This window comes from Saccostrea cucullata, unplaced genomic scaffold (assembly GCF_032062105.1).
Source record: "Saccostrea cucullata isolate Sc308-1 unplaced genomic scaffold, CSIRO_AGI_Scuc_v1 ctg1353, whole genome shotgun sequence".
Classification (NCBI taxonomy): Eukaryota; Metazoa; Mollusca; class Bivalvia; order Ostreida; family Ostreidae; genus Saccostrea; species Saccostrea cuccullata.
Genome location: NW_026926626.1, coordinates 153,333 through 181,030, shown reverse-complemented (window position 1 = coordinate 181,030; position 27,698 = coordinate 153,333). Strand labels below are relative to the sequence as shown.

General features: G+C 31.6%; 1 protein-coding gene across 1 annotated transcript in view; it reads right to left on the bottom strand.

Annotated features, from left to right (window-relative positions):
- Positions 1–26,577, bottom strand: part of LOC134272255 (receptor-type tyrosine-protein phosphatase alpha-like) — a 76,435-nt gene extending 49,858 nt beyond the window's left edge. The window contains exon 1 of the mRNA XM_062754504.1: positions 26,295–26,577. The gene's annotated coding sequence lies outside the window, so the exon portion shown is untranslated. The remainder of the gene's footprint in view (positions 1–26,294) is intronic.
- Between the last annotated feature and the right edge of the window lie 1,121 nt (positions 26,578–27,698).

The following is a 27,698-nucleotide window of genomic DNA, read 5'->3' as shown; positions in this document are numbered from 1 at the left end:
TTCATCATACAGTATGGCTCTCATGAAAAGTCAGTGGAACGGTATTAACTTCCTTCTTCCTAATCCTACTTTGTAAAATTCCTTATGTCACCAAGAAGTTATCAGTTATCATATTTTATTCTAAATATATCTCAACCCATTTCGTATTCTCCCTTTTAGATCATAGCATTGAAGTAGCAGAAGAGGCACATGTATATTTTTATTCTTTAACCACTTAAAAATACAAGGGTTGTTCGAAGATGTCAATTTTCATGATATTGCTCACTTGAAATTTAAAATCAACACATTATAATGTGTAAACATACATTTGTATTTGTTTCGTTGTTGTTTGAAATTTAAAATCAACATGTTTTGTAACCTTGAAGCACAGTAATAACGTTATGCCAAAACATAGCGTCAATAATTTCTTAAAAAAAATAAAATTGAAATAAAAAAAACAAAATAAAAATCCAGATCAATACAATCCAATGTCGACCCATAAAATCCTTAATTCTAGTACTTGTCATTCGTTTTTTCAAGATTTGGGTTTCCTTTGGTTTTAATTTCCTTTGGTTTTAATTTGTTTTATTACTTAATAGACGGATTAATAAAATCGGAAGCTCCTATGTCTTTTCTTGGCGTTCCAACTTTTTAAAGTTTTTGTTCACATTTTTACAGTTTAACCGTTTCGTCACAGATTGTCCTCATCGGAAACAGAGTTTCTGTCACTGAAATACTGCCTGTACTATTTGTATATACTTGCACAAATTTCTTGTGACATATTTTGAAGTTTATCATTTTTCAATAAGCAAATATTAAGCAATAATTTGGAATATGGATATATTTAACAATTCTTAATTTGATTTCTTGGTTGTTTATGGTTTTTTGCTCAATTTTACACAGAATATGACTTCAGACATTAATAAGTGTTTATTGTTTGTAACTTACTTAATTCTGTAATGCTCCGCGATCCACTTTTTGCATTCGTAAAATCTGGATAAGTTTTGAATAAATCCTAATTAAAAAACAACATATTTTGATTTGTTTTTAAAGTATTTCTACCAAATTTGGATAACATGTGACGTCAAATAAAAAAAAAGATATGACAGAAATCCACGAACTTTTCGAACAACCCTCGTAATTATGGGAAAATATTGTTGAACACGTTAAAGTTGGGGTTGATAAGAAGTCATACTTTAAATGTCAAAAACATTACTAATTCAAGGCAATTAAAATGTAACAAATAAACATTTTGCTATGATGCCAAGTTCCAGATTAGATTTTCAGTCAGCATACTTTTGAATATTTACCTCTATATGTCAGCTGAAAAAATCCTATTTAGATATGAGTAAACAGCAATATGCATACAAGCCGATGCAGAAAATGGTTGTTAAACAAAATAAACTCATACATTTCTTCTCATACTGGTTTCTATAAGCTTTGAAAAACACTAAATTTACAAGGATAATTTATTGTTGTCTCATGTTTATCAATGCTGGTGCTAGAGTATTTCACCAATCTGGAACCAGTTCCCTTCAATACAATTTTGCACCTTGATTCCCTTGTTTCGAATTCCATAATGTTGGTAAAGACCTCAATGTTTGTAATACCCAAGCCAATAGTTGGACTCCTTCATGGCAAGGGGTTAAGAATTTCAGGATTACTGATAGTTTTGACTCCACCCCTAATACCCATGGGGTGGGGGTCTATCAAATTACACAGTGTTGCCCTTTTTGTCTAAAGAAATTGGTTCAGAAGCTTATGTTAAGAAATTGAACATGTTTTATAATTGATATACGACGTATGCCGAGGGACAAAAACAGAATCTGATGAAAATACAATGTACATGTATATAATTTTAGTGATCCAAACTACCTAAAAACTGCCAAAACAATATTTGTTTATGTTTTATTCATTCGAAATAAATATCAACTAGACTAAGTGCTAATTGTAACGGGGACCGTTACAGATGTTCCCCAAACCCTCCCTTATTTCCCTAATCGTGCCTTATTCCTCTGAGACCTTTTATAAATATGCTAAGTATCCCAAGATTTCATTTAAGAATATAAAAGTTACAATAATATCAACTATCAACGATATATTGTTTAACGTTTTGCATGCGCGCACACGTACATGTACATGCATTTGCTAGGGCTTAAGCGATTAACACATCTTTCTATCCCACGAATGAAAGAAAAAAATACATAATTATATAAATTTACCTTTTTTCAAGCATATGTCATATTTTTAATCGATTCACATTTTATTTTTCTACTCATTTTAACCTCGGGCTCAAAGTTGGTTTTATTCCGACGACAAGGCATGGTTAAAGTCGACTAAGGGTATCACGCCAATACCTAACCAATCAAAGTGATCTTATTCAATAGTAGTTCCATACATGGAAAAGGGATTTTCCTTTCTGTTCATAATTTTTTTAATATTTCCTCTCAGGCCATTTTGACAACTCTGATACCTGTGCCTGGTAAATTTTATATACTTTGTAAATAAATATATAAAGGTTTTTTGACCGGAACTATTCATTTTTTCCAATGCATAGGGGGCTACTCTCTGGGTTTTACAAGAGATGTTTACATTCGTATCAGCTAATGTGACCTATATTGTTTAACACCTTCTTATTAATATTTTTCTCATGAATGCAAATATCTGATTATTTTACGAAGGAGCGTACATGTATATTGATTTTTAATATACCGAAAATCGCTATTTCTGGGGATTGCGTAATTCAAAAAAAAATTCAAATAAATTTCAAAGGTAAATTAAACAAAGGATGCTTGGTATTAAAATATTATTTCAAATCAGTAGAATCGAATGCTATTAACGACATCTGAATAAATAGGCTATAAAAGGCTTATATGCCAACTTTGGTCATCTGCACTTTAATTTTAAACACGACAGGATTTGTAATTTTTTCTGTATAAATTAATAATTTCTATATGCTTTGGAAACTCAAATGAAATATTTTAATACACTTTTCTCGAGCTCTTCTCTGCAGATTTCCTGAAATTTTATATGCGTCCGAGGTGTTACTTGAGTTTAACAGTGATTCTCCATTAATTTGATTTGTTTGTGTGTGTGTGTGTGTGGGGGGGGGGTATTTTTATTCTAAACCTATTTAACGTTGGAGTTGAATCTTGTATCTTATTCCAAGAACTTAAGATTTATTGTGACATTTGGATGAAAGGTCAAGGTCATTAAAAACCACCACCTCTTTAACTTCTAACCTGTCAACCGAAATAAACTCCGAGAGGTGTTTCTAGATACACGTACATGTACTTCATGTTTCTTTTTACCCTTGGGACAAGGACAAAGGTTAAGGTCGATTTCAAGTTCATGGGTCAAGGTGATTTTGGTAAATAGTTAATATCAACATTTTATTCAGGTTACCAGTAACCTTGACCTAAGTTTCAAGGTCAAGGGTAAAAAGATCTGCATGCTTCAGTATGTTACATGTCTTGACATTTAGAAGTTCTTAATTCTGCATGAACATCAAACACTCAAGTATACTGTCTTTTAATACATTGTGTGCGGTCGCAGGTGCATGCACGTCCATGTATTTACTTTTGATAGTAGTATAATGTAGGCAATCATTATATCTATTCATATTTGAATTTTCACCCTGTTTTATTGAGAACCAAGAAAGTTGTAGGCATTTAAAGTTTTAGCCAATCAGATTTCAGCACACATGCATGTGCGTGTGTTCATGATTATTCTTATATATCATGCTGTAGATCTTCATAATGTAAGACTATGTTCAAAATTTCAAAGGGTTTTGTCAGAAAACAAGATAGATATTTAGACTTTAAGAGTTTCAGCCAATCGCAGCGAAGGGCACCTGCATGCGCGTGAGATCTTGCTATTTTGACCATGTCATCATGTCTATACTACTATTATATCCTTATATTATGAATTTCAAAGCATTTCATCCAATATTTAAAAAGTTACGACTAAATCTATTATATTGGTCATTTCACGTGTTACACGTGCGCGCACCTGCACGCGCAAAATGACCTTCGTTCCGCACATCTACATAACATACCTAGTGACCCTAAAAACGTTTCACCTAGATCGGATGAGTAGTTTACGAGAACACTCGCGGACAAAAAAGTACCGGAGAACAAAGAAAAAAATCAGAAAAAGTAAAAACAATATGTTCCCAAACTTCGTTTGGGGAACATAATTACTACATTTTAACCAAGTAGAGAGTTAACTAAAGTAATTTGATTTGAATAACTAGTCAACTTTTAATTATTAAAAAGACTGGCAACCTTACAAATTTAATTCAAATCATTTCAATGATAAACTTTGGAAACATGCTTTTAAGATTTGACAAAAATGTAATTTGAGGAGAAATTCTTTGAGATGCATAATAATTAGTTTAAAAAATGTATCTCTAAAGCAGAATTTATTCAAATTGTAGAAAAGTCGATTTTGTACAAAAAAAAATCACGGCAAACATTGCATGAGGTTATTGATTGTATCTCAAATTATATACAATTTCTAAAACAATTAAATGTTTATGAGTATTACTGAATAATGAAAATGTAAAAAAAAAAATTACTAAGACAAACGAATATAAAATAACAAAACGTCAAACATTAAGGAAATGCAATATAAAAATTAGAAATAAAATCTTACATCCATAATTATATTATACTTAATAAGATTTGCAAAATTTAGCATGCTAGCTTAAAATGTGTATCACTTGTTGTGTACATCGTTCCGCATTTATTTGGTTTAAAATGTTTAGGAGAAGATATCAGTTCTGGACTATTAATATTATCTACTTTAACATATGTAAATTTTCAATTAAACTACCGGTAAATGAATATCAAAATGTGCTAAAAAAGACATTTATATGGCAAATGTCCATATGAAGGTAACCAAAAATCTTTGAATCAATATTGGATTTCATCCTATCAGACTCAAATACGTAAACCTGAGTAAGTCATTCATCAATTCTCTGGAAAGAGTACATGTACATTCAATTATAGCCTTCAACTCTGTTTCGGCAGAGATACATTTTGTAAATGTATATTGTTCTTTATCATCAGTTGACCAAGAAGAAGCCATTGAACATCAGTTTTATCTGCGTTATAATGACAATAGATTTTCCGCAAATGTTGCAATCTACCTTATTGCGTTCAAAAGTACAAATAACCATTCACATTAATGACGAGAATATGTTATATTGGTACGTATATACTTATTTTCCAGTATTTGAAGAAATGTTAGCCGCATTTTTGAAAAGATAAATTTAGCTGATAAATTGTGGAATTTTGATAAATTTGTAGGTAATTTAAACCTTTTAGAACATTAATATTAAAGTGTATCATTAAGGAAGTAAGAAATATTTCAGTTCCTCAAGGCTAGGACTATTTCCGATGGAAATAGTCCTGGTCGAGGGGAACTGGAATCTTGCTAACTCCACCTGTCACTGACATACTTTTTAACGTTTTCGTTATACCGAAACAAAAGTAAAAAAAAGAGGATAACGAAAGAAAGGAAATTAGCTTCCGGACTAACGCATTGGGATTAGTTCATAATGATATTAGACCGATCCAAAAGTAATATCTAGAGGATTAGGAATAATCGCTGAATTAGCATCGAAGCAGGGATTACATTGTACATAAAACTCATTTGACTAATGCACGGGGATTCGTCCATTGAAAGGGATTTTCAAGGAAATCATTCATATTTTACTGTCTACCTTTTAAATTGTTTCTGAAGAAAGACCTGTACACAATCAAATATACAGTATTTTATAAAAAATATTGTCATTTTGAGAATATTGTCATTTTGATTCAGTCTAAGCTTATTTTGCAGCAAAAACTCCGACATCAAAGTTGCAGCTCATATTGTATTAATATACATGTATATGTACATAATGTAATTTAACAAAAAACTGCAAGAACAACAACTTAAATGATATTCTAGTTGTCTTTGTTTGATAACTTCCGTCTCATATGATACATGTCTGATTTTCAAATTTAAGTATTCCAATGTATAAGTACATTCAATAGGTTGACAACTGTAATTAGGACATCCAAATATCTGCCCATCTCTAATCATCCTATGAAAAAGAAGAAACATAGACAGGTTTACTACTTAGTGATAAATTGAAACAGCGATTATGTGATTTATTTATCCAATTAAAATTATATCCTTTCACAGTTTGATGAAATAAAAAGTGCAATAAACTACTTGGCCTGTAAAAGAAAGTTAATAAACCATTCACAGATTTTAACAATTGACATAAACGACATTTGAGATTTATCGCATATAATCTAACATACGCATGTACTATTGTTTTTATATCCATTTAGATTCCTTGAATTGGCTTGTTATATATATCATTTTTAGCAAAGTTTTTTTTATTATTTTATTATTTGCAATTAATTTATTTTACGCTTAGATTAAAAATTATAAAGACTGAATGCAAAGAAATGAAGACTCACATATTATTCCCGATTCTCAATTGACCACTAGTACATGCGTTCTGTACTTTATCATTGCTCTCTCATACCTTCATTTCTGAGGATAGGTAAAACAGATATCTTGAAACTAAAATATCGTTTAAATACCTTGCACAATGTCAACATATCTCCTCAATTACTTTTAAAATAAATCATTAAAAATATCAATTTCACATTTCTTTTTTTTTTAAGATATGAATTTTATTTATTAATTTATTTTTGTATTACTTTTTCGATTATATAATATTTAGGAATCATATAGATTATTATTCATTAAATTGGAACCCAAGGAAACTTATATATCTTTCCTTTTCGTCTAAATATTTTTCATTTACATTAAAATCAATTAAATAATTGTTACCATTAAAAGAACTTGACTGTTTAACCTGAAAATGTATACATGTATACATATATAGTAAAACCGGCAATATCTTAAACGTCTGGTGTAAAATAATGGAATGATAAGAAAAAAAGCAATTCAAAGAAAAGATGGAGCATAAATTAAAAACAAGTTTTGGGTAAGAAATGCAAAACCATATATTAAGAAACTTAAATAATATCCTTACCTTATGTCATCACATCAAGGAAAAAAGAAAAGAAAGAAGAAAACATTATCCAATTAAATTTAAATTTGATTTTAAAAATATGAAATTTGCATCTGACCTTGAAAGGAAAGAGATGTGTAATATTGGCTATGGTTAATTATAAGCATAGTTTTCTTTTCAGAAGTCGACAAAATACATCCAAGAAATTTAAAATCCAGGTTAGAATGAAAAGATGTTTAAGATGACATGTAAAATAATGTATCCAAAATTATAATTATATTTTTTTGATCTTGTAAATTTATCTCATTGAAACTTATTTCATATATTATTATATATTCAAACATACATTTACAAAATGTTAATCAAATTCTATCCTTTCAAAAACCCTCTTGTTGATGCTTGTTGTTTTTTGTCCTAAAATGTTTAAAATTTCTCCCCCTTTCTAGTTTGGACTTCAAGATTTTGATAATGATCGTAATTTAAAGACGTAAAACACACTTGGGGTGATTACTCTTGCGATTTCAATTAATCGTTTGACGTGACGTCAAAGAACAAAGTACGGTATTAGCAGTAATTCGCCGCAAATAATACGATAAATTAATCTTCGTTGTATCATTACCGGCCGCCAGGAGGCGGTCGGTTATATGATATGAAAGTTTTAAGTCGCCGTGCGTTTCTGCGGAGCTGGAACAATTTGAATAAAAAATATTTAACATTCATGTAATAGAATATTAAGAAAGAGTGTCTAAATGTAAAATAAAAATGCATAATAATCATAAAATTAAAATTTTATGAATAATTGGTTAAATGTTTCATCCAATCCTGATTGACAAACTCCGACGTAATTGAAGTGCGGAGAAATAAGCACACATGTTGGGCATAGTCTAAAGCAAGGACCGCGTTATATACACGTATAAACAAATTTACTTTCTCTACTTCAACAGGATTTGTTGTATTTATAATTTAAAATGACGTGTAAATATAAATATACAATGTACTTTTAAAACGGAAAATTTTCAAAAATATGACTTAATCTTAATTTATTATCAGACAGAATATTAGGAGATTTTTCTCCAACAGACAAGGATAAAGCGAGTTTTACATCATGCCAAGCCATTTCCCGCCACATCTCATACCGAAACAATATAGAGAAGAAATGTACTGGCAGATCTAGAGGGAGTTGGGGGTTTCAACATCCTCTGAGCGAGCGAGGAGCCCCACATAGTTGTTACGTTTTATTTAATGTTAAACTTTCTCTAGTTAGATAAGTTTAAACGTTAGTTTTAATGGTTAAGTGTTAAAACTACTTAAACATCAAACTTCCACCAGAGTTCGTTAATAGTACCAATTAAACTTACTGGGTGCGGGGACGCAGAGGGCTAAGAGTAAGTTGCAATGTACATGTATTATGTACTGAAGAAATTCTGGGATGTCACATTCAAATGTTTAATGTCACAGGGATATATATATATATATATATATATATATATATATATATATATATATATATATATATATATATATATATATATATATATAATTAACAGATAAATATAAGAATTCATTTAATTTATTACATGAAAGAAATTGGTTTGCGGCCGATTTTTGACGCTTGCGTCAATATATGTTTCTTGTTTTTTGATGTTATGCATTGGAGTAAGGAAGATGCGAAGTAAATTCTCTGGGCACAAAATGACCTAATTTTTAACTATGACGTCACCAATGCGCGCTAAACATGGAATGGTCGTGTAAAATCGTTAAATTATATTGAAAATAAGACATCTTTTCTGAAATTAGACCCTTTCACATGCAACAACCACTTTTATACTCCGCATATAAGTTCAACATTACACATCGCAGTTACACTATTAGAATAGTGTTGGTTGTCACCTGTGATCAATATGAATTTCGCAAAAGTTAACATACGGAAAAAAGATATTTTACCGACACAATTTTCCTGATATCGATATTATTGACGCATAGTTGATACAGAATAAGATTTTCTGATTTTAAGTACCATCACTGGATATTGTAAACTACTAACGAATGAAATATTTTAAAAACAAAGAATAAACGATACCTGTAGATACTGCTTGTACTTATGCTGTTTGTACATCATCTGCACAAGTGTATAGACTATAGTGTCCGTTGGTTGTACATGAAGTATTGAACAACAGTACTAAAATATCCTAGACCTCAATTCATTCCACAAAAATAACGCAATAATATTTTTATTTTGAATTTATTAAAAGATTGATTTTTAAAAAAAATAGGACATACCTCAGTATATTTATATTTTCTGCGAGTCTTCCTCAATGTACATGTGTGTGTACTGTGTAGTCTTACTATATTCATAGTTTGACCATGACAACCATAAAAAATACAATAAAATGTATATGCATCGAATACGATAACCTTTAAATGTAACATTAAAAGTATGGTCCAACATTAGATATGTTTTAAAGCCTTTTATTGTGAAAAATATTTATAATGATATTCATGATGATAATAAATCTGCGGTAGTTGATAGCAGTTCAACAAAATAATACAAGTTAAAAAGTTGCCGAACACTATATATACTCGCCGTCAATAGAAACGCAACACCCTAATTTTAGGTTAAAAATTATATACAGATTAGAACTATTTACCACAAAAGTTCAGACATCTTTTACTTTGCCAAAACAGTTATTTAATGGTTGAATGAATTTCTTTCCATTACCGAAAGTTGCTTTTTAGCCCTCTTAACAGAATTCAAAATTTTCCATTTTTTATAAAATTTTAACAATATTTTGGGTTTCCAAGGTTTTGAAACTGTTAGTCATAATTATTGTACCAAAAGGCCGGGAAAAAAAATCCTTCCTTCTTCACCCAATGTGATGCCAATATTTCCTCAAAAAGACTGATAGCAAGAAGGGAGGATGTTTTAAGAGTTATGTGTTACCTTCTAAAGTTTAATGATAACATTAAAAATGAATATATTTAGGTAAAAAGTAAATTTACAAAAAATTAATGCTCCATTTAAACATTAAATGTTATTTTTAGACCCCAGAAAGAAACAAATACCCGTTCAATCTAAAAACATCCCCCTGCCGACCATTTAATGAAAACGTACTAGTCCGCCATAAACAACAAATGCAGCCCGATTTCTACCATGCATTAAGTTTATTGATGTCTTAACCTGAGCGAAATTAATATTCTTGGGTATTTTTAAATACATGTTTTTCAGATATTGCGGTCGAATTTTCTCTAACCTGGCGTAGTGTAGCAACGTTTTAACTTTCGGTCAAGAAACTGCAATTAATGCTATTGAAACACATGAGCCTGATGAGTCGTTGTATAGTGTACATTTGCATCTGCAGCTCTTTTTTTTACTTTATTTTGAGAATTTCCAGAATTAGCAATGAAAATCAGTCATTTTGAGTAAATATAGGCATCACATCCGGTAAAGAAAGAAGGATTTTTTCCCGGCCTTTTAAAACAATACTTATGATTAACAGTTTCAAAACCTTGGAAACCCAAAATATTGTTTAAATTTTATTAAAAATGGAAAATTTTGAATTCTGTTAAGAGGGCTAAAAAGCAACTTCCGGTAATGGAAAGAAATTCATTCAACCGTTAAATACTTGATTTGGCAAAGTAAAAGTTGTCCGTACTTTTTTGGTACATAGTTATAACCCGTATATAAATTTCAACCTAAAATTAGGGTGTTGCGTTTCTATTGACGGCGAGTATATATAGTATGCATATTAATTCAATTTAATTCATTTATTGACAACACCATCATACATTGGCATATAGTCATGAATTCAACAATTATCATACATAAAATAAAATATCAAAGAAAGCATATTAGGTTTGTTGAAGGTTTTCTTTCCTAATATCAAAGCACTTTTTCAAAAAGTTACAAACTCTCCTAGCAGTTGTAATAGTTGTAGGGTTGATAATGTCAATAATAGGGTTTTCCTTCATGTAACATTGTGTATTGAATATATCGTAACATTGTAATCTACATTGATCATAACTAGGACAATAAAGTACAAAATGGTTTTCATTTTCAATAAAAAAAATTACAAAAATGACATACACGTTTTTCTCTAGGGATAGGTGGCCTTGAGTATCTCCCCATTTCAATATAAAGGGTATGAGCACTAATTCTTAGTTTTGTTAGGATTGTCCTTTCAGATTTTTTCAATAGCAATTCTAGATAGTTTTGTAATTTATATTCATTTAAATCAATTATATTGCTATAAAAAGTTAATTTCCCAGAATTTCGTCTATTTTTTTAAAGCACGTTCATAAAAAGAAATATGGTTTTGAAAAAAGCTGAAAGAAAAAAGGCTACTGGTGTGTGTATACATATACATGTATCTGTAGACATATGTTTGACATTCAACTCATGCATACATGTACATGTATATAGTGAAGAATCCAGGAATATTGCAGAAAAGGGGGGGGGGGGGCAGTTTGGGGTCGGGGCAGGGGACCACAACCGCACCAAAACTTGATTTATTAAATTTTATGTATATTTTGGACACAAAGCCCCCCCCCCCCCTTTAAATCCACCAGCTTTGCAGTGGCATGATATGCATATCAAGAAATTCAAATATTAATAGCTGAAACATTAAAGAAAATTCTTGCAATTTAATTCAATACGAGGGTTGATCCAAAAGTAATGTCACTGTGTCAATATCTTTAATAGTTGGCGTCATATTATCAAATATGATATACCAAAAGATGCATCAAAATGATTCTTATCAAAATTGAGAATTTCATTTAATAATATTTACCTGAATTTATTTTATAGACGTTTAAAATATTAAACATAAGGGGTGTCGTCGCGTCACAACTAAACGTCACGTTTTAAATTGTAAATTGTTAGAATAAAAAAGACAAACATATTAAAAAGCATCTAAAAAACATCTTATCCTCCAATATTTTAAAAGACAAAACTTGACGACATTTTCTAGTCTTAAGTTGAAAATAAAATGACGTTTTTGCTCATAAACATATTTGTTTTTAATCTGCTGAATTGAACACTAGGAATGTCAAAATGGAGAAAATTAAATCGCTGAAACGATCTGTAATGCGTTTTTGCTTCAAAATTGGGAAATCGCCCGTAGAAACAGTTACGATGATAATAAGACACACAGAGGATAGAATATGACTAAGAGACTTGTTTATAGATGGTTTCAGCGATCTTTAGCGAGACATGGGTCACTGAATAATCAGCAGAGGACATAAAGACCGGAAAGTTAAGGTCGGGCGGATACGTTCTTGAATTAGTGTATGACGTTGTCCATAAAGAGAGACGTTTGACGGTTAAAGGGATATGAGAAACTTTAAGTTTGTCTAATGGTACTGTTCAAAGAATTTTGACAGATAACTAAATTATGTATAGACTGAGTTTACAATGGGTGCCAATAATTCTTTAAAAAAGAGAAATATATGTGAATGTGAATCTCAAATATTTTTAATGAAACGAGGGGAAAGCTTTTAAGTGTATGACGCCGCGTATTCATCATAATTATAACGTTATTTTGGTGCGGCGACTACCATTATTGCACCTTGTGTACATGTATAATTCGATATTTTAAAAAGTATACATAATTTTAATTTGAATTTTTCAGGACTGATTTGAAATATATGTAGCTTTGATTATGTGTAATTTCATTAATTTAAGTCCACTAGTACCATTTTTATCGAAGTTGTGACATTACTTTTGGATCAACCCTCGTACATGTAATTTTTTCTTTAATTGAAGCGGCTTTAGTATAAAATTTTAACATCATTGTTCCACTCCAGGTGTGTAGCAAAGTTATCCTGTTATGGTTGCCTCTAATCATAATCTTCAGAATTTTTTTTTTATTTAGGTTCTCTCACCATGGATCATTTAGATATCAAAATTTTGCCCCCACTTTTTTCAGACACTGTATAAACTCAAAAATTGTCATCCCCCCCCCCTGCCCTACATATACTTTTTTTTAATGTGAATAAGGCTGACTGGAAGTAATTGTACGTTTGATGTCAACTATAAACTTCAAAACCTACGAGGGAGGAAGGTAAAAATTAAACCGAAATTTTCGAAGAAACGAGTATATATTCGCAGCACTGTTAATGCTTACTATGAGATATCAACGGAAAATAAAAGTGCAAAAACGGGAATTGTTTTTAAAACTGAATTTATTTTTATTCAGCTGTTCTATCATCACAGAACTTAAATACTTATGGAAATAGCATAGTATAACCTACTCTGTACTGAATGGAGTTTGGTCTCATCAATGAACAGTCACGTGATGAATGCATAGTAGGTACACAGAATGTAGGTCAATAACAAATTTCAATATCGCAAGGGCATACCCTAGTTTAAATTAAAAATTCAAACTAATAATTGTTTCTGCATACTTTGTACTTTCTGGAAAGTGCGGCTGCTTTGAATTCATATAATTCGCGTTTTAATAGTTATAATTTCAAGTAAATAAGCTAATGTCGAAATATGTTTGACTATCACCAAATATTTTGTGTACTTGTGAAGTCATGCTTTCGATTTAAAGAAAGCAGCAGCACTTTTTAAGTTAAGGAACATATCCCTTATTTATATTCCAAAAATGGTCAAAATTAATTTAGTGTATGCCCTTGCGAAAAAGCGATTTTATGAGGCACCTCGATGTAAAATATACCTAACACAAACATTAAAACACGACAGAATTATTTAAATACATTCTCTGGATAGTTGATGAATAATCGCACTTAACAAAGAATATACATTGGTATTATTAGCCTATTAAAAACCTGTAAATAATATTCTGTTTTATAATAAATCGCATTTTTCATTGTTGAAAAAATCCCAAATCTGCTTCTCACAGTACATAAAATACGTCATTTTTACCAAAATGACGTCCTGATTGACAAGTTCATCGAGATTAGTGATTTTTATAAAACCAAATGTATGGGATTTAACTAGCGACTTTTGTTAATGCATTGATAAATTTTATTGTTGTTTATTATGCTAATACAGTTTAAACTTGCAAATTATTTTATTTTAGGGTAATATGATGAATGCATAAAAGTCATATTTTTATTTGACGTCACAGTAACTTTTCCCTTATAAATTAGGCTCCGCCCCCTTTTTCCAGCCTTAAGGGGATGAAGGATGTATGGTAACGTGACTCAGTTTAATTACGTCATAATCTCTGATAAGATATGTACAAAACGAGATTGAAACCACAGTACTTGTATATTTTTTTTGACTGTTTGTTTGCGTTCACCGTCTAGTATGAAAATCTTTGAAAACATTCAAAATTTCTTGCAAATATTATCAAATTACGGAATAAATTAATCACTCTGCCGTTTCCCTACTCTGCGCGTCCAATGCGTCTTTGACGTCATAGTGGATCTCTTAGTTCAGTAAGATCATACAAGGTAAAAACGGGTAGTATAAAATCATAAAAATGGGTCATAATATGTACATGGTAGGGTATTTTGTAAATTTCAGAACGCAAAAAATATTTTTACATGGTTGTTGACGGAAAAGTTCTGTGGGTTTGTCTTATTTCGCTTATTTCAGGAATGTGTGACGTCATAGTTGGGTTTTCCAGTACTCGAGAAATGTAAACATGACACGTTTTTCTCATTATCATGACTGGTTTAACTTTGCCCCGGGCAATATTGAGCTAAGCTTCACCAATCGATATTTTTACAGTTAATCAATACAACGACGACCTTGAACTTCGACGTAAATTTTCAAATATTGAATGATAGGATTTTTTGCAAATTAATTTTTTTATGGTTGAAGTTGTCTTAAAAATGTCGTAAATTTCCGTCTCCAGATGTGGTGTTACAAAAGAATTTTGCTTTTTCGAATTTTTAAACCTATTCATTCTCTAAAATATTTTAAAGGACACATTTCCGCTGGTATATTTTTTATGTATGGTGAAAAATTTCAATTATCGACCGAGTAATGGACCCAGAAACAAGGAGAATCAAAACTCCGCTCAGACACTATGGAGTATGGTATTTGTCACTCAATATCTCAGAAATAAGTCTAGAAACCTATTGATATGTCTGCTTTATAGTATGTAGGACATACTAAATAAGATATATACAAAATATGAAAAAAATTAAATGACAGGTATTTTTTCAGCTAAAGGTCCTTCATCCCCTTAACAGTGCTGCGTTTACTCATTTATGAATTAAAATTCAGTCAATATTTTTTATCATGTAGGCTTGTTGTTTCATAATATTTTTAAGTAAACTTGTCACTTTACATGAAAGAATAGACTCTCAGAGGGTTCACTTGTTGTCTATTTTTATATACGGTATGTATAGTTTTGTTAAAAGTAAAAGAACACTTTAAAATATGTTGACTTTTCCGAGTGCCAATTTCTCCGAGACTTCCATGCACGGTATACGAACTTCGGGCAGCCTAACGTTGTAAGTTGTGTAAAAAAAAATGTACTGAGAGAAGATATTAAGTTTGAATTTGATTAATCCCCCTTCCAAATCAAACTGTTTGTCAGGATCTTTCAGGGTAAGTTTATTTTATTCTACCCCCACACCCTTTCAAAAGCAAAATACTTACGCACGTCACTGCTATGTCGGCGTTTTCGTGAATAAGAGACAGGACATAACTTAATCGACTTGTATTTAATAATGAGGGATTAAATATGCATAAGATAAACCGTTTATGATAAAATTTGTGTAATTTAAGGGATTTAATCTAGCTGAAATCATATTTTCTGTTTCGTTCCGCGTTTTAGCAACACCTGGAAAAGGGGATGCTTATTCTGTTAAAAAAAAAGAAAGACTTGTACCCATGCTAGTGGAATTCTGAAAATCGTACAATGGTCAGCGACATCCAGCAGCTTTTGACTTATCTGATCAAGCTAAAAGCTTCCCTGCCCTTCATCCTTGGATTTTCAGATTAGTAGAGAGTCACACAGATTTTAAACAAAAAAATTCTTACAACCCCCCCCCCCCCCCCCCCCCCCGAATTTTTGTTACGAAGGAAAGCAGATCGTCTTTGCAAGTTGTTAGCAATAAAATAAGTGTTTTGGATTGATGTACATGTACACAGATATCGGTATTTCAAAACCTAAATCCAGGTATATCCGTTATGTCCAATAGCATACACAATCACATTCCTTAATATGTGATCACGAAGTTCATGTACATGTAGAAAAGTCGTATCTACTTTTTATACTTCCACCATCTTTACCAAATATTAGTACATGTTTTTATGTATGATAAAATGCCACCACTTCATAACATTATGCGTACGATAGAAAACGGTATGAACTGAATTGGGACATACAAAGGAATTACATGTACAGTAAGGAAATCCAATCTACTACTTCTGAAGGAAAAGCTCGCAACTCAATTTTTTTCTTTTTTTCGATAATAAAAAGTTTCAACACTCTCAGAAAGGGAAATACCTATTTACGGCGGGGGGGGGGGGGGCATGGGCCATGCAATTTATGATAGGCCTGTGCTTCCCGGGAAAGGGATTGCAAATTGTTGGTGTTTGTTTGTTTGTTTGTTTTATTCCTCACTAAATATTACATTAATTCCTTAAAATTAAGAAAAGGTATGTTTGGGGATAGGGACTACTTAATTTCTAAAGCATTTTTTTTCAGTCATGCCCATCCAGGGCCGTAACTAGGGGTAAAAGATAGAGGAGGCGGGGATTTTGGGACCGCCGATTGAGGCTCCCAAAGATCGGGGGGGGGGGGGGTGAAAAATTGCTTCAAACGGCCCAATTTTGGACCATTTCCTTGATTTTGAGAATGCATACCACTTTATTATATTACCTATTTATGTACTATTTTGGGTAGATATGATCAAATAAGTTTCAGGAATATTTCACTTATATGGCGTGTTGTAAGAAGCAACTGAATGGGACAGTCCCTCGGATGAGACCAGGGCCGTAACTAGGGGTAAAAGATAGAGGAGGCGGGGATTTGGGGACCGCCGATTGAGGCTCCCAAAGATCGGGGGGGGGGGGGTGAAAAATTGCTTCAAACGGCCCAATTTTGGACCATTTCCTTGATTTTGAGAATGCATACCACTTTATTATATTACCTATTTATGTACTATTTTGGGTAGATATGATCAAATAAGTTTCAGGAATATTTCACTTATATGGCGTGTTGTAAGAAGCAACTGAATGGGACAGTCCCTCGGATGAGACGGAAAAAAACCGAGCTCCTGTGTCACAGCAGGTGTGTCACGATAAAGAACCCTTCCTGCTCAAAGGCCCTGAACGCCGAGCATAGGTCAAAATTTTGCAATGGCAATGGAGACGTCTCCATTATGGCATATAAGTGAAAAATTCTTGAGCGGGACGTAAAACAATCAATAACCAACCAACTAACGTTAACTCACAATATTCATCTGATGCTTCAATTGAATTTTAACTTCTGAATGTAAATATAAACAATGATAAATACGAAACTGACTTTTCCCAAGAAAAAGATAAAATTATTTAAGTCAATAGGGGTATCTGGGAAGATTGCACCAGTCGACTCATTCTGAATAGTTTTGAATGTACGAAATGCAGTTCTAAAATGATCTATCGCTATGGTACATGGGGACTGGTCCTTCGGATGAGACCTCATAAAGTTAACCGAAGCCCCGTGTCACAGCTGTGGCACGATAAAGATCCCTCTCTGCTCAAAGGCCCTAAACGCCGAGCATAGGTAATGGTGACACTCACTGGATAGCTGAAAAATTGCTCAGGTGGCTATAATCAAACAAATAAATGATTAATCTTGATCGAGATGCTTGTGTTGTGTTTCTTATTTTCAAAAAAAATGAAAATCTAGAGGAGGCAATTACCTCCGTTGCCTCAATGGTAGTTACGGCCCTGGATGGCCCCTACTAAAATGACCTCTCATGGACCAATGCATATATTACATTTTTAGTACATTCTGTAAATTCAGAAAATACTCGTCTGTATTGTATTGACCATTAGTCCTACAGATTCTTTTTGTTTACTGTGAGAATCATACATATAACACGTTCAATTGTCAGAAAAATGAAGATACAAGGAAGCCGTGATCTATTTTTTAATGCTACATTCTTTACCAAGCGAGGAATTTTTAAACATTTTAAACCTAATAAAATATGCAAACACTGTACTAAATACATATATTTGGAATAAATATGTCATAGGCTGCTAGAAAGTGGGGATTCTCAAAAGAAAATCCATGAGTGATAATACGTGTACTTATCCGACAAAATTGTCAAAAAGTATTGAATATGTAAACTTTACGAGGGTTGTCCCAGAAAACGCGAACATTTTCAATATCTTTAATTTTTAATTTCACTTTGACTCTAAATTAAAAAAAATTGTCATAAATTATTATCAAGTAGTCAGCTAAATAGTAAATCTATAATAGTTTCCAAACAGGTTTTATAACCTTTTTTTAAGCGAATTGAAAGAATATCTGCTGTTATGATATTCAGTCTGAACCATAAGTTCGATTTACATGTATACCCCCTTCGCCCCTCAATTTAACCCCATTCTAAACAAAATTCACAACATTTACTGATAATTCATTTTCAGTCTTATTAAATATAATTTTACAGTCATATTAAAACCAAAATATATTCTAAGGCATTTATAAATTATATGAACTCATTCAACTCATAATGGAGGGAAGGGGGTTGGGGGGGGGGCATTTAATTCAAGTGTTGTTCATCTGTCACCAAGTAGGGTATAAATGAATATATCACAGAAAACAATCAGTCTTCATGTACCCATTATCTCATTTAATGTTTACTATGCTGATATTTTTTTTTTAAATGAAGATCGAAATTCCTCGTATTCTTCTTTATATGTTTTAATATGATCTTTATTAGCAAAATTGACCATTAGAAGGAAGAATTTTCCTATATATACGTACATTAAATAATCATAGACTTCCATGCTATTGTTCCAATAGATATAAATATTGATTTTCTTGACATTCGAGTTTTTTTTTTTCAACTGTTTGTGCACCTTATAACCATATTTTTGAGAATTGAACTTTTTTGGTACTAAATAAGCACAGCCCCGGACTCTCGAATTTTTCCATCAGTACATAATTTTCACTAGATTTTCTCAATTAATTTAACAGAAATAGCTGATATTATCTTTATTGAGACCTGCAATAAAATAAAAGTTAAAACCCACAAGAAAAGTATTATTGAATCAACAACTTAATTTCTTCAATATATAATAAAAACTGTGTCCTAGAGAATAAGTTGAAATTTTCAGATTACGCTTATTGTACACGTAAAAGGTATGACGTCGCATCAAAATTCCTCGTAAAATCTCGACGCTCTGCTATAAAAGGTACTGTATTGAGAGTTAGTTTTTCAATGCATAAATTTCAGTCAGGTATATAAATTATTAATCATTTGATTCTAAAAATTCTAAGCTTTTTAAAATGTTTTAAACGGAGCATGTCTGACAGCCAGCATTTTTTGACCAATACCGTACTTTGTTCTTTAACGTCAAAAAAGCGTCAAAATGACGAGTTAAATGATCTCGATGTACATGTATATAAATCATAAAAGAAAAATGGGATATTGGGCTTGGTTTTGATTATGAGTTCCATACTCAATCCATAAATGTTTTTTATTAACCCAATTGAACTCTATAAAAAGCAAGACACAAAATTCCATCTCTTTAATGTTTATTTCAGTTCATATATAAAAAATGTATTCTTGATCAAAGTGCATTTTTTTTATTCTGAAAATTTTATTTTACATCGCCGAAAATCTCATTGTAACGTTATACAACATTCCGATTTACGGTCTTTATTATAATTTGTGCATTTACGATATGATTATTGTTTGTTCTTCTTTAATTTAAAAAAGAAAAACAATAATCAAACAAAAAACTTCGAACAATGAAAATCGATTTGTTCTCAGACCCTTACTGATCAAAGAGGAACAACTCTGAAAATAAAAGAGATGTTTGTTTTCCTCCCTTAATTGAGGGTTTTCCGCATACACAGATACAGTCACAGCAAGACCTGATAAATCCGATAAATATAGACCACATAAATATAATGTAAGTATAGAATTGAAAATAATTGTTCACTAGTTCTGAAATCAATTAAATTTATGAATATCCTATTGCAGCAAATCTTTTGACTCTAATTTCTGTCACTGTCAACAATGTCGGTTAGCATTTCCTCGAATCAAAACAAAACGTAGCCTATAAGATTTTTATCAAAAAATATAAATGTGCGCATAAATGTGAATTAAAATAGATGAAGAGTTTAATGGTTGATAATTTTAAGTTAATGTGGACGAATTGGGAATTTTAATTTCAACTTTAGAAGCAACGACATTGAAAGAATGCGTACAAATTCGTGAGGGGTGTACATATATGCAAAAGTCAATGTATCCCCACGGCCACATACTGTCTTGTTTGTAATAATGGCATGAAAGAATTAAACTATAATTATTCCATTTATTTCACAAGAGAGTTGAACAAATACCATTTTTTATGAATTAGATTAAAGAATTAAAATTAAAAATCAACATCGTATCCAGGTTTCATGTGATAAGGAACTCAAAACGTATACATATATGGGCTAAACACTATACATATAAAACCAGTAGCCAATATTTATTCTGCATTCATGAATTAAAAAAAAATAATGCATACCTCAGGGATTTAAATGACGAAATATATTTGCACTGTAAACAACGTTTCGTCAAACTCTAATGGTCTGCGACGCAAAAAAGTAAGGGGTAGGGGTGGGGGCGTATTAAAAATTGCTTAAAAATATTTAATTACGCTTTACATGTGAGAATTTTGATGTATGTGAATTGATATATTTTTTAAGCAAAAGTAATATTCCAATTTGATAATTTTAAAAATATGCATTTGTAAATTCATAGCATATAAGTGATCGACCCAAGTCTGAAAGACGCGCGAGAATGTGATTAATTGAGATAGGGGGGGGGGTAATTTTCCGCTATTAAATCAAAACTGGTCGTACAAAAATTATACAAAAAAGTATGAAGATTATTTTTATTACCTGCTACTGAAAGAAAGTTTTTTTTTTTTTTTTTTTTTTTTTAAATTAATCGACAGGTTTTTTTTCACAAAAAAATTTTGAAATTTAAAAATTAAGAACTTTCATGGCTTAGATGATTCATAGTTTTGCTGTTTAAGGTCTTCATTTATTTTTTTTGTTCATGGTAGCCTAGTGGTAGAGCGTTCGCTTCGTGATCGGGCGGCCCGGGTTCGATTCTCGTTCCCGGTGCCGCGTCAAACCTAAGACGTAAAAATAGGTAGCGACTGTTTCTTCGCCAAGCGCTCAGCATCAGAAATGAAAGTCACGGGTCTTTCGGATATGACCATAAAAAGGTAGGTCCTGTGTCACGGTAGGCGCTGGCACGATAAAGAACTCTCACTGCTCAATGGCCCTGAGTGCCGAGTATAGGTCTTAATTTGAAGCCCTTCACCGGCATACGGTGACGTCTCCATATGAAAGAAAAATTCTGAAGAGGGACGTAGAACAATATACAATCAAACAATAAATCATTTTTTTATGAAGTGTAATATAAAAAAATGACTATGTTCATGAGCTAAATGGTTAAAGGAATAAGTCAATGATATTTGGCAGTTATGGCTAAACTGGCTTTTTTTGAAAATCAAGTTTTAAGTAGTTCATTGTTTAATTTTTTTTCTCTTTTCGCAAACAACTAAATGGGGGTAACTTTTGGAATTTCCTGCCCAAAAAAACACTCTTACGATTTTGTACAAAATGTGCATACACACAGTAGATAAAGTAATATACTAAATATTAAGAAAATAGCGAAAATTAATCGACAGGAATTTTTTTTGGTAATTGTGTTGTACATCCTTAAAAAGAAAACGAATATGATTTGAGCAGGCTTCACTGATAACAGTGAGGTACATTTACTTCCAAGTCTGATTTTATATGTGCATCTATAAAAATAGGTTAGATTAATGCATATGACGATCTTGATGTAAAAAGAAATAGATGTAGAAATTAGCACATTAATAAAAAATAGGAATTTGAATAAACTCACTGTAAAGTGCAGCTCCGATCTCAATCAATGGTTTGGCAATTATTCTCATGAAATGAGATTATTTCAAAACAAACTTGAAAACATGTTGTTCACACATGATTTGTTGAGAAAAACGCTTTGTCCTAATTTTCATCAGATAACCCTTTTATATTTAAGGAGTGAATTTAATTTCAACCATTTTTTACGGTATTATCTGGATTTGGGAATTTTACGCTCTATAAACCCCGAATACAGTATACCAAATGTAGGTATTAAATCAATTCCTATGAATTAAATTTCATTTTTTTAGTATAAGAAAAAAGGTTTATTGTGCTTAAAAAATTACTTCAATTTGTACAAAATTTGAATGTAACGTCAGACGAATGGGTTCGTTCATGACGCAAGACACTGTGACCTAGGCAATCCATTTCATACGATATAAAGTAATTTTCTATCCAATTGAAAAGTGTTGCAAACATAATTTAATTATATGAATATAAATATAATGTCTAATGTAAACATAAATAAAGAGGATATTTGTTTAATTAAAAAAAATACCTACCAGTAATTTACATTACCTGTTCCCTTTGCATCCGTTCAAAAGATATTGTGTATATTACTACTATACATATTTCCATGCTGCCGCATTAATTCTGGTGTCCCAACTGCATGTGTTGATATCTAGCATAGTCTCGCATAGACCTGCGTACATATAGACCCTTTACGCACGAAATATTTCGATTATTTCTGCGCAAACTTATTTCCATGATTTATTTTTAAATAGTAAAAGCCTTTTAGAGTCACCCCACTAGATATGTAGGTGGTGGCTGATCGTTTTCTGACGTCGAAGCAAATAACTGCCTACTGTTCATGTATGTAGAATATAATTTTATTTTTAAAAATAGCTCTTGCTGATTGTTAATAGATGCATAGTTATTGAACTAAATAATGCATTGTAATGATACATATATATGTGATATTGTTGTGTTCTAATAAAAAATATATACCCACCATTAATATACCTTACATTGTTTTTGAATTCGTTCCCAAGAACTTCTGTACATTTCCGGTACATTTCTTTGCTGCTGTGCATATGATTTTCGCGATTGTTGAAGACACATGCACATTGTATGTAAACAAATGTACATACTAATGATTTATTTTTCACTTAATTTGAGGTTTTAAGGGTCGACTCTTTAATTATTTTTTTTTATCCAAAATTGAATACATCAGTATATAGACAAAGCTTGCGAAACGATTTAAGTTTTTTTTTTCTTTGATATCAATAGACATTAAATTAGTCAATTCTATATCTATAATGGTTAATTTAAAGTTTTTTGTAGAAGTAAAAAAAATCTAGTCAAAGAAACGAGCTGAATTAGATTGTATTTTAGGCGATATTTCATTCTTTTGATTAACTAATTTACAGGGTTTTTTTTCTACATACATGTACTTGGTGAACGAAAAATTAAAACTTAAAATTACCTCAGTCGGGTAACTTACGACGTTATAATCATAACTCGGCAAACACACCTTTTATTTTGTTTTGTTTGAAGGAAGGATATGAATAATTATTTTAAAAAAGAAGCAGCAATTATCAGGCGATTGCAGTAAGTATGAATATATTATGCATTACACGAAATGCCTAATTAACACTTAGATAAGATTGTAATCAATGCTATACGTATACCTTATTATATTTTGGAAAAACCGTATTGGATAATTTTTTTCACAGTTTAAACTTAAATATCACATAAGTAGTATACTTTTAAAAATTGTGAATAGTTTTGCATTCCTCTTAAACAAATTTATAAAACATGAAAAACGACCCCCCCCAAAAAAAATAGAAGGTACTAAATGTATGAACATCCAATGTTAATACGCAGAACCTCAAATTCTTACCTGTAACAGATATTCTTTTGATATTTCCTTGTGTACACATATCGCCTGTGAAGTTGCCTTTGCATCCCCCAATGCAACGCAGCATTGTTAAGGCTAGAATAAGGGGGCGGGGCCTAATTTATACGGGAAAAGTATACTATGACGTCACACAAAAATATGACATTTATGTAGTTGTCATAATACGTGTAAATGAAATAATTTGCAACTCTTTACAGTATTAGCATAATGAACAACATTATAACTTATCAATGCATTAAAAAAAGTTGCTAGTTAAATCCCATGTAGCTGGTTAAAAACTAAGCACTCATTGCGATGAACTTGTAAACATGACGTCATACTGGTAAAAATGACGTACTTCATGTGCTGTGAGAGGCAAATTGAGAAATTGTTAAACAACGAAAAATACATTTTATTATTAAACGGAATATTATTTACAGATTTTGAATAGTCAATTAATACCAAGGTATAGCCTTTGTTTAGTGCGATTGTTATTTAACTACAAGGACAATGTATTTTATTAATTATTGTCGTGTTTTATGCACAGGTTACGTATATTTTACATCGAAATGCCTCATAAAATCGAACTTTCGAAAGGGCATACACTGCATAAATCTGAACCATTTTTCAAATATAGATAAAGGATATATTCCTTAACTTGAAAAGTGTTGCTGCTTTCTTTAAATCGAGGCCGTGATTTTATTAGTACACAAAATATTTGGTAAAAATCTAACATCTTTCGACATTGGTCTATTTACTTAAACATTTAAGTATTAAAACGCGAATTCTTTTCAAAGCAGCAACACTTTTCAGAAACTACAAAGTATACAGAAACATTTAATAGCTTAAATTTTTAATTTCAATTAGGGTATGCCCTTGCGATATTGAAATTTGTTATTGACCTACATTCCGTGTACCTACTATGCCTTCATCACGTGACTGTCCATCGATGGTACCAAGCTAGATACAGTACAGAGTATGTTATACTATGCTATTTCCATAAGTATGTAAAGTCTAGATCTGTGATAATAGAATAACCGAATAAAAATAAATTCATGTTTAAAAACAATGCCAGTTTTTGCACTTTAATTTTCCGTTGATTTCTCATAGTAAGCCTTAACAGTGCTGCGAAGACCCATTATTTCGAAGACAAGTTCCGTGTAGGCAGTTTGAACTACACTTCTGGTCACATTTTTCACCGTAGTAATTTGGTGTACACTCTATTGAAAAATATATCAATTATAGACGATGGAATATGAAAAAAGAAAACAAATTGCATGTGAAAACTTGAATTACTTAGTCATTAAGAAACCAACAACGAATCAAAATAAAATTGTTTAAATTTGATACAAACAAAATCAAAATATGAACTGATTTACTATTACTTAAAGAGGTTATATTTTTGTACTGAAATTATTTACCCAATATAAAAAAAAATGATTTCATATAATTTTGTGGTTTTACCATTACAATGAGGTCCCTGCCACCCTGTTTTACAAGCGCAGCTCCAATTAGTTTGATGACAACCGGAAATACACCCACAACCACAGGTCTGATGACAGGCAGCGCCGAATTTACCGTCAATACAACCAGAAGTACATAAACCATTGATTTTACTGCATCCACCTTTACATGTTTGGCTGCAGGTTTTATTACAAAATTCCCCATACTTGCCAACTGGACATTCTCCCTCACATTCCCCAGATTGTTTGTTGCAGGCTGACAAACATGATGGACTGCATCTTTTCTCACACGTTTCTAGATAAAATCCGCTTTCACATCCAAAGGTGCAGGTCCAGTAGCATTGTCACAGGTCTCCCTTTTACAATTTACGCTACATATTTTTGAGCAATCTTGTCCATAATGGTTTAAATTGCATCCTTTAAAAATACAGAGAATGCAAATCTTGATCTGAAATACTAACATTTTGTACGATCAACTGTAGAGATCTCTATTTTAACCTTGAAAGAGATAATAGTCCATTTTGTTTAATTTTGAGACAATATTTAAATAAGTTTAGATGTTGAGTGTCCATCAAAGAGTCCATCCACCTCCTGGTTGCCCTAATTGTGGTGAGCAATTTCAACATTGCCTCGTGGTACCCACGTAATACCTTTGCTATCAACAAAAGTTTGTTGATTCATTTGCAACAAATGTTAACAAGTACAAGAAAAATCTGTTGTTTTAACCCCTATACCAATCTCTACAAAGGAGGCATTTGTTCTTTTTTATTAATTATTTTATTTTTAGTTTATCTTACATACCTTTATCCATCTAGTATTGCAATATAATAAAATTGAATATGTGAGAATAAAACAAATTAAAAATCCAAGAAACTTACCATCACATTGCTCGCCTGCCCAGTTTTGTTTACACCCATTAATACAAATTCCATTTCGAAAGCATTTGGTTTGTGCACAGTTTCGACTGCATTTCGTATTACAAAATGGACCATAAAATCCATTTTTGCAACCATTACTACAATGTCCATATGTTTTTCCACATTCTTGATGCAGGCAGGTGATGCGACATGGTACATTGCACTTTGCTCCGTAAAAGCTTGTGTTACAGGCGCCACAATTTCCACTGTCTTTCTCACAGGTACCAGTGCTACAATTTCCGCAGACTCGCAGTTTTTACCATAATATCCTGGAAGGCACCCTGGGATATGAAAGAGAAAAACAGACGGTCATACGTGTATCTGATTATTAAGATCGGTAATGTTTTCTCAAACAAAGTTAGGGATTATATATAATCCTATTATATATAATATTTTTCTTGATATTATTCAATTATTGCTGTTTTTGATGTCAATACAATGAGTTAGCCACCTGAGGAGTACAATATTCATCAAGCCCGGAGGTCAATCCTGGTGGTTTGGTTATCGTATTGACTGAAAAAACCCCAGCAATAATTATTTATTATATGATTCAATGATTAAATGATACAGCTCATTGCTTATTTACCTTCAATCATAGGCGGCAGAACTGGAGTGAGAGTGGCTTAGCCCATCCCCTTTTTTGCAAACATTAGCATAATATAGGCAATGAAAAATAGGGTTTACATTTTTTGTTGCTTTAGCCCCCCACTTTTAATACCCCCCCCCAACTTTTAATTTGCTTCCTACGGTACCTCTATGTTAATTAAGTCCTAGCCAAACACATGAGAGAAGCAGAAGTAAACAGTAAATAAACCATACCAGTTGTATCAATTTAAAATGTTTTTTTTTATCTATTTTAGTTGCCAAGAAAAAAGTTACCATGTCAATTTCTTTAATAGGATATATTTTGAAAGGAATGAGTATTATAAGAGAAATCTGACAGCCGAAGAAAAGTAAAACTTGTTGTTCAGTTAATGTTTTGGATTGGGTTTCCTGCACCTCCTCTTACCACACTCACCCGAAAATATATATTCGATTAAAATATACTCAACAAAAAAAGAAACGCATATTGTTTTACTCGTCAACGAAATTTTTAAAATGTACATGAAACAACTATTTTTTTTATCATTGGATACCTGTGACCTATTTAAAGGACAACATGGGGTTTTAAAACCCACGTGTTGAATTATCTCCCTTGATTAAACATGTTTATGAAAGTAGTGTTTTTCATGATTTCTTCTAAATCAGTTGTCTATATTTATTGATATTTTGGATTTAGAGAAACTTTTAACACTTCTATTAAACCCATATTTAAGATTTGATTGCAGTGTTGATACTACAATGCCATGGTGAAACAAAGATGAA